The following is a 19316-nucleotide window of genomic DNA, read 5'->3' on the forward strand; positions in this document are numbered from 1 at the left end:
CCATAGTATCTTTAAAAAGGGACACATATGAAAAATACATATTTCAGGGCTGGTTAAAGACATGTTTTGTATAAGAACTCTAACATATGTATTTTTCATATGTGTCACTTCATAAAGTGGCAATATGGTCAGCCTATGTATGCCATCTCCAAACCTCTCAAAACCTAACCTTCAGCCATTTATTTATACTCAGAAATAACATTTTGAATTCCATTATTATATTAACAGCTAAAATGTCTGTTGGTAAATATGTATGGTTCAAACTTTAAGCACATTTGTTATACTCAAAATTAATTATATGGAATTCAAGATCAAACCATAGAATTATAACATGAAATCTTGCTCTGCTATGCCACTTCCTTTTAAATATACTTCCATACATACATTTGATTTATAATTTAACATCTTATGCTTAATATCATTGTCATAACTTCTACTATAAGGAAATAAATACACTCTTTGGCCCTGATATTCAAAACCTCTCTGCTCCGGTGAGATATAATAAAATGATCCTCCAGCACTGTGAGATCCCTAGTGAAATTTTCAAAAGGCAGATTTTGCTTTACTTCTCAAATTTCTGTGTGTAATGGAGAGACAAGCCCAGTGCAATATAGCACTAGATGACATGGCAGGTCTGCTGCATTTACATTTTGTGCTTTCTATTTTATATCTCTTTACACTTTGATTAAATTTTATTACAATTAAACTTTGCACTTTCTAGTTTGTATTTTATTTTGTATACAGCAGTGTATTTAGGATTGTGATTTTACAAAGTCTGGTTATTCTTTCACAGTTTTTGTGTAACTTTAACAAATTAGGCTCATACTTTGTATATTTATGTGTATCTTTTAAAAATGAGGTGGCATTTTGTATGTCTTTTATATAAATTAAAACTGAAAAACTGTCAGCTTCGTTTTCCCAGAGAGTGGCATTACTTTCTATTGGCCAGATGATTACAACATTTTCTATTTTGGAGAGAGATTATAGTGCTGACTTCACACAGGAAGAACTCACTGAATTTTCAAAGAAAACAGGAGGAACCTGTAAATCTCAGAGAGATGAAAGATTCCTTCCATAGAAAGTAATGAAGCTCTCTGGGATAGAAAATTTCACATGGGAGAGATAAGGTAGCTGGAGAAATCCTAGGGCTAATATAAAGGCTCAATTTACACCAATTCCAAATCAAACTGAAATGTTTTCAATACAGTTTAACTTGCTTTTATCTATATTTTAGTATATATTACTTTTCTGTTAGTTAAAATAAGTATATTGTAACTTTTGAGCAAGCTTCACTTGCATACAGCTGGCAAGACAAATTAGTGAGACCAGTGTGTTTAAAATGCATACAAAAATCCACAAAATGTATAGATATACCCTGGTAACTCCCCTGTTCAGCCCAGGGATCTGTTCTGTCCCTCCCACTTTCTGAAACTGTCAGTTTTCAATGGAGACAAGACAAATGTAATTTGTAAAAGCTACACAGAAATAAACAAAGTATGATCCTAAGTTATTAAAGTATAAAGTAACACAGAAACATTCAAAGCATAATCAGAATTTGTAAAATCACTGCTAGATCAAACTTGAAATGTATTAAAATATAAATGAGAAAGTGCAACACTTAAATGCAATAATACTGAAAGGACCCAACCTAAAATGTATAGTAATATAAAATACAATGCACCAAGTGTAAGTGTAACAAAACTCTCTTGTCTCTTCTTCATATACATAAATGAGAGGGGCCTCACAGTGCTGCAGAGATCTGCCCTTTTTCTTTTGAAAAAGATTCTCCAAGCTAGATAATCTTTAAATATCACAAGCTTTCTGGGTATAGAAAAGGTCTGTAGAGAGAGAGCGCAGTGATATAGGTGACAAGCATTTGAAGATTTTTTTTCTCAAATCAAAATGTGTAACACATGAAGCTTTAAAACTTTTAATAATTATTATGCTAGTTATAAAAGTGTATCTTAGGTGCCCCAAACTGAATGATTCCAGCTTTTCAATAGACTGCAACTGAACAAGAATTTTCTCTGTCTCGTCTGCAGATCATCTTCTGTAATGATCTAGATAGAACACTGTTTCTCAGTTCCAGTCGTCAAGAAGCCCTAACAGATTTTATATACAGTTGCCCCTACCTAAGGGAGGTGAGACAATTGTCCTAAGCTAATCAACAGTCTAAGTCATAGTTCCCATTGCTGTAGTAAACTGTGTAAACTGGTGGTAACAAGTACCTCCATTAAAGTCTATGGAGATGTTTTATGTTACCACAATTTAGAACAGCAATGGAAACTTAGAAATCTGTCATGTTATAGCTCCTTGAGGAATGGGATTGAGAAACACGGATCTAGACTATTGTACTTGAATACATATTGTAAGTCATACACCCGTGTACACCATTTTTTATGTACCAGAACTTTATGTTATTACTCTCTAATGGCACTACCCAATATGGTGCACACCATCAAACTGAGTTAAACATTTTTCCTATGCCATTTTGAAATGCCACATACAACATGGTGAGTTTATGGTGAAAGTGAATAGTAAGGATAATCAGTGAAATCAAAATTAAAGTTTCATCATTCAGATAGAGCATACAATTTTAAACAACTTTTCAAATTTGCTTTGTACTTTGTATCCTTTGTTGAAGAATAGGCTCAGAAGCATCAAATCACCACTTGCTAGCTTAACACTTTAAGTGAGCCAATGACTAAAGGCATATATGGAAATCAGCCAATAACCAGCTATTTACCAATAATACACTGTTGCTCTTGACCCTACCTAGCTACTGTATAATCTTCAACAAAGGATACCAAGCGAATGAAACAAATTTTCTAACATAAGTAAATTGGAAAGTTTTTTAAAATTGCATGCTCTATCTGAATCCTGAAAGTTTTAATTTTCCCCTTTAACTGCAGGGCATTGCAGCCATTTATGTTAGCCAACAGAACAATTGAAATAGCAACATTTAAACAATACTGAATGCCACTTTTAAAAAAAACATTTATGTGTTGCATCATTTTGATGGCATTATTTTTGCATCAATAATAACCAACATTTAAGAATTTGAGCCCTCTGTATTATTAAGGGAGACCACAGAGAATTCAACATGCACAGTAAAGGAATTCTTAAATGTAACTGAATGTGCAAACTAACTCTGAACTATTTTCCTGCAAGTTTAAAATTGAAAGACAAGATGTACCTAATTGTTCATTTTTTATTTTGCAATATAACAAATATTTTTATAATTTTATGATGTATGTCCTAAGGCCAATTTTAAAATGCAAGCCCATTTAAAAACCAACATACATCTTAAATGTCTTCCTACATATGAAACATTCACAACAGACATAAAAAGTGGCGTCAGGAAGTATAATTTACTGTGTCATATTTATGAGTTCATGATTCTCTGAGGTGGTTTGTCTTTACATATGAAATGTTTTTGCACCTTTTTCATGCTCAGTAATTGAAGACTGTAAGGTGAAGGTTCAGCGGCATAATGATGTATAGAAAAGCTTTATTGAAAACCTGTGTTTAGCAATTGCTGAACGTACATGTTTAAAACCAGATGTTTTCTAGCATTCTTCTTGCATACAGTTATTAACATTACTGAGATATCATAGTAGATTTGGTCATGAACCCAGTCATTAATATATCCATTTGGCAGGAATTTTTTCATCTTTTTTTACAAGATTCTCTTGCAGCCAGAAAAACATTAAAATACAGGAATCACACACACATAAATAAAAAAATAAAAATGACAAACCATTAGTTTTAATTCCTCTGTGAAAATAAAAATATTGTAATGGCATTATTCAATATGGTACACATCATTAGATTGAGTTGAACATTTTCACAACCTGGTGAATGTCTGGTGACATTTAGAGATAGCCACAGGGATATGGTTAACCATTTAGCTGAAATTTGTTGCATTCTTTTCTGGTCGCCAACAGAGGGCTAGATTAGGAGTGGAGCGCCATTTATTGTTCCAGCACACGCACTAACTCCACTAGAAGAACATTTTTGGAATGTTCATGTATTACAAGTTGAAAGTAAAAAGTATTTGCTTGCCCTCTAACCCGCCGTGCACAAAAAGCCTAAGTTAGAATATCGCAACCTCAGTAAAGTATTCCCCCATAGAAGTTAAAGGAGCTCCAACAAGGGGGGGGGGGGGGGAGAATAACACCCTACTCGTGCGCAAACCTGATTGCATTTTCTCAAGAGCATTCCTACTATTTGTAGGAATATCTATAAATACTTTGAATATTTTCTCTATGTGAAGAACATTAGAATGTGAAATATTTACATGAAATACACAGACAGTTAAACACTTTATTAAAAATGAATATTACTTAAATATTATTTTACATGTTTTAAGCTACTTGACTGCAAAGGGCTCCAATGCACACACACACACACACACACACACACACATATATATATATATATATATATATATATATATATATATATATATATACAAAGGTACTTGTGTGTTTATATATGTCTGTAAATATATATATACACACATAAATACATATGTACAGTACACACATATAAACATATAAATAAATAAATATATATATATATATATATATATATATATACTCACAAATATACATATTTAGACATGTATATGTATGTATCTCTATGTTAAAGCCCTTTGCTGTTCTTTTTTTTCTAACCTCATACTGTATCTTTGAGCCCTTATAACCTTTTTATGCATTTTTTTAATATAATTTTTATCAGACAATGTTATTATGAATGTAACTGTACTTTTAAATGTAATTTTGATGTGTTTTGGGACACTTTTTTGACTTGCATAACAGTTAACCAGGGCTCTAAAGTCAGGATATCCCAATGATCATTAAATTCTATGGTGCTTAATCGCTCGCTTTTACTTTCAACCTGTAATATGCGCGCTGCTTCCAATGCGCACAACCAACCGCAATAAATTCGCAATAAATAGAAATGAAAGACACATAAACTGTCTTTCAAAAGTACCAAATATTTATTATATATTCATTTATTGGACTATCATTTTCCCCAACTTTCGTTTATTCAACAAATATGTTATGTTAAGTAAAACCACTTAAGGGCCAGATTACGAGTGGTGTGCATAATATCGCTTACACAAGAACGATATTCGCGCTCCACTCAGTAATACCAGTGCATGCAAATGTGCGCTGGTATTACAAGTTAGGTGCTTGACACTCACGAGAGCTCGCTTCCATAGACTCCAAAAGGATGGCATGGGAACCTAGCACAGCGAAGAGGGTAAGTCGTGCTGCAATGGGCAGCAAAGTGATTATATACATATATATTTACATGTTAATATGTGTATATACACTATTAACACATACATATATGTATATAAGCATATACATGTATATATTTACAGGAATAACACAGTCCCCATAGAATACAATGTAAAGGCACTTTTCAGTGCCTTTTTTCTAGCACCAACTATAACACCTAAAAACTGCTTTGTGGCATCTGATCTATGGTTAATTTTGGCAGAGCTAATTGCTACCTCAGGCTTGCAATAGCAATAATCAGCCATCTGTAATGGCTGGTTATTTGTCACGTGCCCGTAAACAGGCGAATTTGCGTGATAAAATAGCTCTCCACTTGTAATCTAGCCCTAAAAGTATAAATTATAAAATGTCATTTTTTTATTTTTTTTCTCTTTATTTTTTATTGAGGTTTAAATAAAAGTCATACAAGAAATTTACCATAATGACATTCAAGTTAGTTACAATATCCATGAAGCTTTAGGAAACAAACTAAGATACAACACATATGTAACATGCCTGACAAAGTAAACCTTTCAAAATACTCAGGAGGCCACACTTGGACCTCAAACAAACTAATACTAATACAGGAAAGGGGCTCCTGGAGATTGCAAGGCATGGTCGGAAGGAGCCATGACCTGTGGAGGAAGAGGCCCTTATTTGAGGTAGGAGGGATTAGAGGAGGAATGAGGGGAGGTTTTAAAAGGGACATGCAGAGCGGGAAAACCAGCAGACTGTTTTTTGCATAGTAAGAGAGAACATCCTCTGTTGGTTCTCCCGCCCTGCATGCCTATGGCTTCTGTGGAGGAGCTGTTGTGCAGGCTTCGTGAGGCGGCAGCTGAAAAAGGACCTACCTGGTTGGAGTCGCAGGTCCGGTCGCTTCTGGGGGCTTCAGTTGCCGGTCCGGAGACCGGTGGCGTCCCGCTGAGGAAGAGGTCGTCGAGGCCTTCAAGGCCTCCAGCTAGGCTGAGTCCGGAGGTGAGCTGTAGGCCGGCGGGGAAGAAGATTGGATCCGGCTCGAGCAGGAAGACAGCGGCCGCGGCCGCGGCAGAGGGGGCATCATCATCTTCTAGGCCCCAGGCGATGACATCATCGGCGGTGAGGAGCGGCGCGGAACCGGAGTGGCAGGTGACGGCTACGACGGCCTCACAGGGGGCAGCAGGTGATATTCAGCCGGTTTACGGCCGGGATGGGCCTGGGAGCAGTGGCTTGGGAGCTGGGAGGGATGTGGTGGTTTCTGGGCCTAGCGGGGTGCCGTTTTCGTTTGGGGGGGTTGTCCCTGATAGTGATAGTGAAGGGGATAATAGCTTGGCGCCAAATGTTGTTTCTGTGGGGGGGGCGGGGGGGGGCCCTGTTATTTTGCCTCTGGATGTGTCGGCTGGGCCTAGTGAACTGCATCAGGATGGGTTGGGTCAGGTGGGGGATGGGAGGCATCAAGGTTTATTAGTAGATTGTGAGTACGGCTCTGAAGAGGAGCTTGAGGATTTTGAATGGAATTCTGGGGCTGTGGGGCTGGCACTTGAAACGTCTGATGAGGAGTTTGTCCCCCCTTCCCCTGGTGTGAGTGGAAAGTCTGTTTGTCGTTTTGGTGGTTTGTCCAATGTTTCTTCTGATATGTGTTCCTCTCCTAAGCCCCCAGGTAATCGTGGGAGGGTTAGGGATGTTGGTGTGGGGGGCTCACATGTGAGTTTTTGTTTTCCAGATGGTGCTGCGGCGGCGCAACGGCCTGGCCCGCGTCCTGGCCCGTCCGCTGCGGCGGACCTCAATGACGGCCTGGAGGAGGATTTCCTCGGCCTACACGGCTCCTGGACCGAATCAATTCGGATTGAGCCTGATGAAGGCGAAGGGGGAGACGCCTTGCAGGTTGCTGGTAGTGAGGTGAGAGGTAGGGGCAGGGGAAGGGGGATGGAGAGGCCTAAGGTACAGAGTGGAGCCAGTTCAGATACGGCGCTCACTCGGGGGGGTGGGGGAGTGTATAGACGGCCGGTTAGGTCGCAGGCCCAGGTTGGTATTTCTAGGGGGGGGAGTAGACGACGGCCGGGGGCGGAGGCTCCCTGGTCAGGGGGTGACGGAGGAGGGGCGCCGAAGAGGGGTAGGGGTGGGCCTACGGCCAGGATGGCCAGTCTACATCAGGTGAGACGGGGGAATAGGGGTTTCCCTCCTCTGAATATGAGTTCACGTGCTGTTGTTTTGCAGGATCAGCCACGGCAGCCGGCCCAAATAACACGGACGGCGGCCATACTGCAGCAAGATAATCTGCATGGAACGGAGCCACGTGGTGGCGGGCTCCAGATTGCTACACGAGAACCAGCGCAGGGAGTGCAATCGGCAGAGGCGTCAACAGGTGAGACAGGTTTGGTGGGGGTGGGGGTGAATGTTGCGGAAAATGCTAGTGATTCTATGGCTGGGAGGGTGGTTTCTGGTCTGAGGGATTTACTCAGTTTAGGTGGTTAGGGCTTGGGTCCCTGGTCCGAGTTTGTCGAGTGCGCCGGCAGTAGGGAGACTGGAGGTGGGTACGGTCGTTTCACCGGGCGCTAACGTGGGTGCTCCTGTGGTGTCTCAGGGCGCGGGAGTGTCGGTGGCTGTGGTTGGTTTACAGAAACAGGTTGATGGGCCTGAAATGAGGGTGGCGGATACGGCAATGTCCCGTTCTTGTCTTTGCTCCATTGGCCCCCTAGGGATGCATCTGGCCGTGGAGGTGAAAGATAAGATATGTAAACGGGAGTTTATTGAGTTGTTTTCCCTTCTTCCGCTTGAGCAATCCTTTGAGATCCCTGAGGATTCAAAAAAGGATGTGGCCAAGAAGGAGGAAGATGAAAGGAAAAAACGTTATAGAAAATTGCCGAAAACATTCACAAATTGGTTCCAAGCCTTTGTGATTTATGCGAGCGTTTTTTCGGGTAGGTTCCCAGAGCAGGGTGGTTCTTTGTTCTGCTACCTGGATGAGATTGCGGCCGCTCAGAGAACATACGGGGGTATGGCCTGGTGGTCCTATGACGAGAATTTCCGGCAACGGCTGTCTGTTAAACCGGAGATGAGGTGGGATGACCGGGACATGGGATTGTGGTTGAAGATAATGACACCTTTGAGAGCCTCCCAGTCCTTTTGGTCAGGAGCCGGTGGTCCACCCTCGGGTGGGTCCCCGGCGTCAGTTAGAAAAGGGTGCTGCTTTGCATTTAATGAAAAGCTGTGCAAATGGGGTTCCGCGTGTAAGTTTAAACACGAGTGCTCAGGGTGTGGGGGAGCCCATTCCTACACAAAGTGTTTCAGGAAGGGTAAATCAGGGGGAGCAGGGGATTCGGCTGACAAAGGGGGTGACTCCGGTGAGGCTAGGCGCGATGGAGCCCTGGCTCGTCAGGTACGCTAGACGTCGGGGTTGTCTGGAGAGAGCGGCCTTATTGTATCATGGCTTTCAATTTGGCTTTGTTATCCCGTCGCAAGGGGGCAGTCGGGTATTTAGGGGCAATTTGAAATCGGCACGTGTGTGGCCGGGGGTTGTCACTGAGAAGTTGGCGAAAGAGGTGTCGTTGGGGCGCATGGCTGGTCCTTTTGGTTCCCCGCCTATTCCTGACTTGAGAATCTCTCCGCTAGGGGTGGTACCGAAGAGGGAGCCTGGGAAGTTTAGGCTTATTCACCATTTGTCTTTCCCGAAAGGGGGATCTGTAAATGATGGTATCCCTCATGAATTGTCTTCGGTTAAATATGCCTCCTTTGACCAAGCTGTGGACTTGGTGAGAGGGGCGGGGCCTTCGGCTTTACTTGCCAAGGTTGACATTGAGTCGGCTTTCAGGTTGTTGCCTGTTCACCCGACTTCGCACCGTTTGCTGGGCTGTTGTGTGGGGGGCTCGTATTATGTTGACTTATGTCTGCCAATGGGCTGCTCCATATCGTGCTCCTTTTTTGAGCATTTCAGTACTTTCCTTGAGTGGGTGGTATCAGAGCGGACAGGCTTGTCCTCGCTGGTACATTACCTGGACGACTTTTTGTTTGTAGGACCGGCGGGTTCTCCGGCTTGTAAGAGGCTGCAGGAGGTTTGTTGTCAGGTGGCCTTGGAATTTGGAGTGCCAATTGCTCAGGAAAAATCGGAAGGGCCGGTTACGGCCCTTGATTTTCTGGGTATCACGATTGACTCCGTGAGAATGGAGTGCAGACTGCCATGCGATAAGGTGGCGGATCTGTTGGAGTTAATTGACCGCTGCTTGTCGGTAAGGAAGATTACGTTGCGGGAGCTTCAGTCTTTGGTAGGCAAATTCAATTTTGCGTGCCGAATCATCCCGATTGGGAGGGTTTTTTGCAGACGGTTGTCGCTAGCGACGGCGGGTGTGGTCAAGCCGCACCATTTTGTTCGGTTGTCTAAGGAACTGAAGGATGACTTAATAGTCTGGAGGCGTTTTTTGATGGGTTTCAACGGTTCTGCATTGTTTCAGGCACCTAGGTTGTCTAATGAAGAGTTGGGGCTGGTGACTGACTTCGCTGGTGGTTGTGGTTTTGGTGCGTATTTCTCGGGTCATTGGTGTGCGGACAGGTGGCCTGAGGATTGGTTTTCCTTGGGTCTGGTAAAAAATCTAGTGTTCTTGGAACTTTTCCCCATTGTTGTCTCCTTGTTTGTCTGGGAGGATGAGTTGTGTAATCGGTCGGTATTGTTTTCAACTGACAATATGGGGGTGGTTTACGCTTTGAATACTTTGACTTCTTCTTCCTTGCCTGTTTTGCGCTTGTTGCGTCTGTTGGTTCTGAAATATTTGAGAATGAACGTGTGCATTAAGGCCAAGCATATTCCGGGGGTGTATAATTCTATAGCCGACTCCCTTTCTCGTTTTCAGTTTCGACGATTTCGGGAGTTGGCCCCCCGGGCAGACGTGACTGGTTGCCCGTGCCCGGTTTCCCTGTGGAGGCTTGGAGTAGAGGACTGGATAGACTGGTGAGGGCTTCCTTGGCTCCAGGTACTTGGGCTTCCTATGCTAGGGTGTGGAGGGACTGGGAGTCCAGGTTATTGGCATATGGTGTTGTTGAAGGGGGCTTGGAGCTTACGGGTTTCCTGCTGGAATGGATGAGGGAGTGGGAAGTTCAAAAGCTGTCGGCTTCGGCGATGGATAAGCGGCTTGCTGCTTTGTCTTTTCGCTTTAAATTTTTGGGTGTTCAGGATGTGACAAGAGTTTTTTGGGTTCGCCAAGTACTTAAGGGTTTAAAGAGGGGCTCGGTGGGCCCCTCCCCTGATAGTAGGAGACCGATTACCTTTATGTTGTTGAAAAAGTTATATGGGATCTTGGAGGTTGTTTGTTCGTCGGTGTTCGAAATTTCGTTGTTTAGAGCGGCCTATGTTTTGGCTTTCTTCGGGGCCTTCCGTATATCCGAGTTGGTCAGCAAAAACTTAAATTCTATGGGGGGTTTAGGTTTTGCGGATGTGTTTCTTTATGACGCCAGGGTGGAGATAATTTTGAGAAAGAGTAAAACAGACCAGCGAGGGAAGGGTAGGACGGTGGTCCTTTTTTCTAACGGTTTGGAGGTTTGTCCATGCCAGTGCTTGCGAGTGTACTTGGGTTGTCGGCCAGTAATTGGTGGGTCATTGTTGGTCCACCAGGATGGGAGACCTTTGTCGCAATTTCAATTTAGGGCAGTACTCAAAAAAGCTCTGGTTTGTTTGGGCCTGAATTCAGCAGATTTCGGGTCTCATTCGTTTCGTATTGGGGCGGCAACGGAGGCTTCCATGCAGGGGCTTTCGGAGGCTGAAATTAAGGGCATTGGTCGGTGGGGTTCTAAGCGTTTTCGAGTGAGAAGGTGGGGGTAGGGCAAAGTATAGTATAACAAGAGATTCAGTGGTTAAGGGCAGGTGGCCCAATTTGAGTTTTATAGTCTCCTAACCACAGAGATCTCCTGCCACAGATTTAAAGTTAAGGACAGAACACAACTAATAAATAATTGTAAATAGGCTTACAAGTAGAGGTAGGTAACTTAAATCTGTGAAGGAAATATCCACTATTGCCCTAACTGAATCAAAGCTAAGTAATTTTATTTTAGAAGAAAATGTTCCATCATTCACACACTAAAGTTTATTAAATCAAAGTTTAACCACACATACACTTAGCAGAATCTAAAGATTAAAAACACTGCACCTAAGTTGAACTAAGATTTTTAAATTATAATCTGAAATCAGTATCACTGGTATCAAGCAGCAAAGGATTCTAGTAGTAAGCTAAGCCCTTACAATCCGAGGGCTGATTTAAATTTTAACTTTAACAATTTATTAAAGCTGCATTTTTACCAGATCAACTCAGGTGAGCAAGTTAAAAGAAAGGGGAAAGACAAAGCTTATCCCCAGGACCCCTTCTAAGCGTTTTCGCCTGTATGTTCGCCCTGAGTAGGGCTTTTTGAGGGAGTTTTTTGGGTGGTGTTTTCATTTGTTTTCTGTGTTTCAGGTTTGAAACGTTTGTGGCTGGTCGGTCATTCGTTTATTTATTGTGCCCGGAGAGCGGCTGCAGTGAAAATGGACGGTTTACAGTTGGGTATTCCTAAGTCCCAGTGTGAAGTGAAATGGTTCGGTGTCAGGGGGCTCAAATGGGACGGATTGTTGCCTTTGGTGATGGATTATTGCAGGCATTTTCAGCCTCCTACTATCTTATTGATCCACGCTGGGGGAAATGATCTGGGTTGTCTATCTCAGAGGGATTTGGTGAGAAAAATGAAGAGGGACATTGGGAGGTTGAGGGTGTTGTTTCCCTCAATGACTTTTATTTGGTCTGACATTCTACCACGGTTGGTGTGGAGGGCAGCCTGGGACCCTGTTCGGTTGGATAAGAGTAGGCGTAAAGTTAACAAGATCATGGGGGCCTTTGTTCGGAGGCTTGGGGGTTCGGTGGTACATCATTTAGACTTGGCTGAGGTTGGCGAGGGTGAGTTTTATATGCCGGACGGTGTTCACCTGAATGATTTTGGCCTGCAGCTATTTATTCTTAATTTCAAGGAAGCGTTGTGTGCGGTTGGTGGTCTGGCGGGACTGGGCTGAGGTGTCAGGCCAGTCGGTGGCGGTGGTGCTAGCCCTAATTTACAGAATATTATGGCCAGTTGTCAAGTGTGGTGGTATGTTGAATTCCCATGGAGGATTTTTAAGATGGGGTTTTCTAAGGGCATGGGGTTCCTTAGAAAACTTAGATGGATTTTTCGTTTACGGGCCCAACCACTTGCACGGTTGGGTCCAGTTAAAGGAGTTACGGCCATAGTAAGATTGGAAGAAAACGCAGGAAGGACTAGCACCGCTGGGTGGTTTTTTGTGTGGTGAAATGTTTACAGTTATTTGCACTTTATTGATTAAGTTATTAAAGTTTACAAAGTTATTTATTTGAATAAACGGCTGCGGCCAATTTATACCATTAACTAAGTCTGGTGCCTGTTATTTATGTTGGTTTCAAGAGTGGGTTTGGGTTGGTCTAAAGGGGCCGGAGCTTGACGACATAGAAGGTCAGGTATCCTGAAATACAGGAGACCACTTGTGGGTCTCATATGAAAAACCTCTTTTTCACTTAATTATAGAAAGCTATAGTATAAAATAAGTTTAGGCCCAAATAATAATCTGAACTAGTACACATGTCTAACTAAAAGTTGGGGGATATGAATATGCAAGTGTAAATACTATATAGTACATATAGTTAGGGCACCCGCCATTTATCCTTAAGGACTGGGTATTTCAGGCATCTGCTATACATATATAAATAGAAAAGAAAAAGGCAAACTCTATAAAGAAAAATATAACCAACAGCTGCTAGTAGACATGTGCATGGCAAAAAAATTTGGTTCAGTTCGGATCGATTCGGATTTTTTTGAATTTCGGTTCGGATCGATTGGAATTCGGAAAAATTTGAATCAATTCGGTTCGGATTCGTTTCGGATTTATTCGGATTCGAATAAATTCGGCTGGATTCGGTTCGATTCGGTTTGGTTCGGAAATTCAGAATTTCGGGTAGTGTTAAGTGGGATGTGCTTTGTATTAGACTAGTATTATGTACTGTATATTAGGTGTAACCCATAGCAGAGTGATATCACCTAATATACTGTACAATACTAGTGTAATCCATGGCCATCCGAATTTACAGAATAAATCCGAATAAATCTGAACTAATTCGGATTATTTGGTAGATTCGGCACTATTTTAATTCGGAAATTCGAATCGATCCGAATCCAGAATTTTACGAATTCAGCCGAATTTCCGAATCGATCCGAAACTAATCGCACATTTCTAGCTACTAGTTGCGAACTAATATAAATATTAACTGGATGGCAATATTTATATATCTAAAGGATGTTCTAGACTTTAGTTAAAAAACCATCATATTAAATAACCGCAGTATAGAAGTTACCAGTATAATATCAAAATGTGAATCTCTATAGGCCAGTTTATTAGGAGCTCTGAGTCAAAATAGATATCTCAAATAATACACAATATCTTCTGTGGTGCTAATACCTAGGTAAACATATTAAACCCCATATAATGCTCACTTAATTCTTTGAGATGATATGAGATAACACTGAAAAGATAAATATATTTGGTTGTAATTTGTCTATGTGTACAAGCACCAAAATATGGTAAGTTAGGTGAGAGGTAAGCTTAAACTGTAATAGTGGGGTTCATAATAAAAAGGTATGAAGTATAGTGAGGGAAAAATATTGATGTCAAATAGCCTTATATCAGCCCACATGTTACAATCAAAAAGTTGCCTTACTCCAGATCTATCAAGCAAAGGCCGATATCTCACACGAGTACAGGAGTTCAGTCCAGTAAACCAGAAGAGGTATAGCCAGCCAAATGCAGTAGTGTCCATGTCCCTCACACCTCTATATGAAGTCTCGAAGATATTATGGCACTGCAACAGCAGTAGTAGGCAAAAAAATTTAGCATTCACTCTAGGGAAATCACGTACTGCTACGGAGGTGAAATTCAATGTCCTCATTAACGGCAGCTGTACAATGCTTTCTATGAGTAGTTGCTTCATCCCAGATGAACTCCAGGGCACCTGAAATCTGGTAGGCCTTGTTGTTGGCTGCGATGGGGCAGTATCCCTCTGACAGTCTGGGACAATTAGTATCGAGGTTATTGCACCGGTAGATCTCACTTCAACCCTGGAACCCAATACCAGAGACTCTCCATTTGTAGGCACCCTGACTCCATTGCTGTCTCCAGATACCATCATAGAGAGCTTCTCAGTATCACATCAGGTCATTCAACTAGTGTCCAGGACCTTATTAACGATCAGGGAGGTAAGTGGCTGATGCCGGGGTCCCAAAGCATCGCCACCCCCATAACCCATCTTTGCGTGAGTAGGTTCTTCGTCCAGTGGCCTAGGGTGGAAAGCAGCATGTAATGGCACAGTAAATGCCTTTTGATAGGTCTCTAGCAGATCGCTGATTGCTTGTAAACTTAAGTCCGTCATCTTCACAACACTATAGACAAATGTTGATGGTGGGTGTATATAGTAGAAGAAGGTGCTCTCTCAGCACTTGATAACGACAGATTTCCGAGGACACTCTGCCTGGGGGTTGGATAAGAGGCCGTAACCTCTAATAGTCTCCGGTGTATTCTAATTGTGGATAAGCTCAGTGATTTAACTGCATTCAGGTGGGCTTTTTAATCTGTATCAAGTTATGTAGTTGTTTCTACCGAATGCAAGGTGTAAGAGCAGATTTTGGTCTGTAGCAGCTAGCAAAAATGCGACCTGTCATGGCCGCCGCCCGGAAGCTCCCCGCATAAAAAATCATTTTATTATATACTCATTGCTGAATGCTTCTTTTCTAATTACTGTTATTGATTTCACATTTTGCTCAGTAGAATGTTTATGCTTATGTTGTTATCCCAGACATCAGTTAGCACCAATGAATACACTTTCAAAATTCTACTAATAAACATATCTGCTGAAAAATATCATTTTAGTTAATAGTTACTTAGCAGGTTAAGTGCAACAAACTAAGAGGTAGATCCTGTTCAAGTTGTTATAATACAGACACTACAAAAACAAAATCTTTTCATAGAGCCTGAGTTTTAAAGGACATAACACAAGTTTTAATTACAAGAAGTGTTAGGTTTCTATAGTGCAACATGTCAGCTAAAAGTTTTAAAAATAAATGAATATTGTGTTTGCTGCAATTGTTTTTCAATAGTCAGACTTCATGCCCCCCAAAAATTAATATCCTTGAAGGGAATTTTTCTAAACGCTCTCCAACTAATCAGCAACAGATCCTTAAAGGGACAGTAAATACCCTGTATATTAATTTTCTATTAAATAACTTATCACCCAAGAGTCTAAAAAAATTTTTTAAATAAATAAATAACATTATTAGTGCAATTGTTCTTCAATAGACAAATTCCACCCACCTTTTGGCTTATTTGAAGACAATCGGGGCTGTAGTCTGTAGACAACAAGTCTAGTCACAGCCAGTAACTAAAGCCAATAAAAGAAAAAATATGTAGCAGGATTAGCCTTGACAAGTCAGCAGGAAGCCTTTCAAGTTCTGAGAATTAGATTATTCTTAGTTTTCATAGCTAAATTACATGAAAATGTGCAAAATAAATCATGAAAATGTATTGCAAAATTGTTTAACTACACATACCTAAACATTTTATGTAAAGATATCAAGATGTTTACTGCCCCATTACACTATCTCACTGTTGTCCACTTACTCTTCTAGGATTTTCTTTTATATAACGTCTGTTTGTCAAAAGTTGTAAGTAAGTCTGCCATTGTGGGCTAGATTGGTAGAGCGCTAACAGTTACGTGTAAGAGAAAAGGCATTTATTGGGGGGTGTTTGTGTGCGTTAGGCTTTACCCTCGTATTACAAGTTGAAAGTAAACATGATAATTTGAGCGCAATTGAAGTTAACGCGTGATGGGTTAGCGCAACCTTCACAGCTCTGGTTAACTGTTTTTCGAAACAAAAGTTTTACATAAAACATCAAAACTACAGTTGCATTTATCATAACAACATATATAATACAATTGCAAAAAAAAATATTGCACAAAAAAGTTATAAGGGTTTAAAAATATGAGTTTTCTGGTGTTAGAAAAAAAAATGCAGGCAAAGGGCTTTAACATAGAGATACATACATATACATGTCTAAAGATATATATATGTTTATATGTGTGTACATATGTATTTATGTAATTATATGAGTATTTATGTATTTACAGACATAAATACACATATAAACATAAATACATATTTACACACACACACACATATATATATACATATGTATATATACATATATACATGTATAAGTTAATTGGAACCCTTTGCAGTTAAGTAGATGGAAACATATAAAAAAACATGTTTATGCAACATTTATATTTAATAAAGTGTTATACTGTATATTTACTGTAAATATTTCACATTCACTTACATTAAATGTTCTGCACATAGGGGAATATGTTCTATACATTTTAAATAGATATTCCTATTTACAGTATATCTGTTTATATCTATACCTGTACTGTATATAATAATGTATATACATAGGTATGCACTCCTGCACAATAGCCAAATACTGGCAGCTAACTTCTTCTTGAGGTAATAGAAAGTGGGTGCTCAAACCTTCAGGGCCTCCCCCCAAAATAAAGGCCAAAGTATGAATCAAAAAAACACAGCAGAAGGCAGCACTCCCAAATTGGACACCTTTATTTGAAAGAGCAACGTTTTGGGGCAACTTGCCCCTTTCTCAAGCTAACACAAAAGGACAAATGCAAGCAATTTATACATCACACAAACACAGGGAAATGTGATTAAATTACAAAATGTATAAATGATGTATAAATTGCTTGCATTTGTCCTTTTGTTTTAGCTTGAGAAAGGGGCAAGTTGCCCTGAAACGTTGCTTTTTCAAATAAAGGTGTCCCATTTGGGAGTGCTACCTTCTGCTGTGTTGTTTGGATTTATACATAGGTATAGATACTGTATATATATTGTACCAAAATGCTTGAGGTTTGGGAATCTTTGTCTCCTCCTTGTGGCAAGGAAGGGTAATTTATAATGGACTCTCACTATACCATGAAATAAATCAATTTATCAGATAAGCATAAATTATGTTTTTTCCTTTATTTTTATTTTTATTTCTTTCTCCTTTATATTATAGCACAAATGAATAACTGTTGTTCTTCTGAAATGTAAATTACAGTCTACTATTATTCACTACTGTGAATCAGGGTACTCCTTCTGTCAGCGGTCGCTACCATGGGACAGGCTCTGTTTAAGTTACTGTGGTCTTCCATATGAGTGATGTATCTCAACCCCTAGTACCCTGATTACAAACATCATGGGTTCTTCTCAATAGATTAATCTTACCTAAGTTCCTGCAATAGCACTTTATTTCCACCTACATTCCTTAAAACCTAATAACGACTTGCTTAGAAATTGACCAAGAGTAGCTCTACTGAGAAAAAGTAGACCTTTTTTTCTTGTATGTAATACTATTAAATATGATAGACTGCAGTATGTGGATACCCAATTTAGCATATCAAGCTCTGTACGGAGCTTGATGCCCCGTGTTTCGGCTCACCGGAAACAGAAGTTATGAAGCAGCAGTCTAAAGACCGCTGCTCCATAACCTGTCCGCCTGCTCTGAGGCAGCGGACAGAAATCGACAGAAATAAACTCAATCAAATACGATCTGGTTGATTGACACCCCTGCTAGCGGCAAATCTGCAGGGGGTGGTATTGCACCAGCAGTTCACAAGAACTGCTGGTGCAATGATGAATGCCGAGAGGGTATGCTGTCGGCATTTATCGATGTGCAGCAGACATGATCCACTATATCGGATCATGTCCGCTCGCACAATCATAAATATGCCCCCATGACTAAGGGGTCGAATTATCAAAGGTCTTGTGGACCTGATCTGACAGTGCGGATCAGGTCCGCAAGACCTCGCTGAATGCGGAGAGCAATACGCTCTCCGTATTCAGCATTGCACCAGCAGCTCACAAGAGCTGCTGGTGCAACGCCGCCCCCTGCTGACTCGCGGCCAATCGGCCACCAGCAGGGAGGTGTCAATCAACCCGATCGTATTCGATCAGGTTGAATTGCGGAGAATCCTGTCTGCCTCATCAGAGCAGGCGGACAGGGTTATGGAGCAGCGGTCTTTAGAAACACGGCCCTTCAAGCTCCACTTGGATCTTGATAAATGGGCCTCTAAAACTAAATCAAAATTTGCTGTCAAAATTAACACTTAACAAGGTGTTATAATCAATTCTTATCTAATTAATGCTATTTTGTAAAAAAAAAAAAAAAAAAAAAAAGCAAGGCTAGCTTCTTGTTTATTTACTAAACTTGGTTTTATTTAAAGGTACAGTCTAGTCCAAAATAAACTTTCATGATTCAGATATGGCATGTGATTTTAAACAATTTTCCAATTTACTTTTATCACCAAATTTGCTTTGTTCTCTTGGTAATCTTAGTTGAAAGCTTAACCTAGGAGGTTCATATGCTAATTTCTTAGACCTTGAAGGCCACCTCTTTTCAGAATGCAGTTTAACAGGTTTTCACCACTAGATGGTGTTAGTTCATGTTTTTCATATAGATAACACTGTGCTCATGTACGTGAAGTTATCTGGGAGCAGGCACTGATTGGCTAAACTGCAAGTCTGTCAAAAGAACTGAAACAAAGGGGCAGTTTGCAGAGGCTTAGATACAAGATAATCACAGAGGTTAAAAGTATATTAATATAACTGTGTTGGTTATGCAAAACTGGGGAATGGGTTTAAGTTATGCTGTGCCTGTGCTAGCTGCAGATACAATTTGTTGTGTTGAGTTACTTGATAAGAGAACTGGTAAAGATTTCATATTGGGTAATATTTGCAAAGGCGTAACAGCCATTACAGTTTACACTTTGTTTTTTTATATTTTAAAGTTGCACTTCTGTTTGTTTATGAAACTTGGTTTTATTTAATTTCAAGTTTAATGAAGACGTTATATATCACAACAGCTAAATCTGTATCTGTATTGCATGTTTAAACCTTAATACCATAAATAATAACAGGTTATTAGATGTT

This window comes from Bombina bombina, chromosome 1, assembly GCF_027579735.1.
Source record: "Bombina bombina isolate aBomBom1 chromosome 1, aBomBom1.pri, whole genome shotgun sequence".
Classification (NCBI taxonomy): Eukaryota; Metazoa; Chordata; class Amphibia; order Anura; family Bombinatoridae; genus Bombina; species Bombina bombina.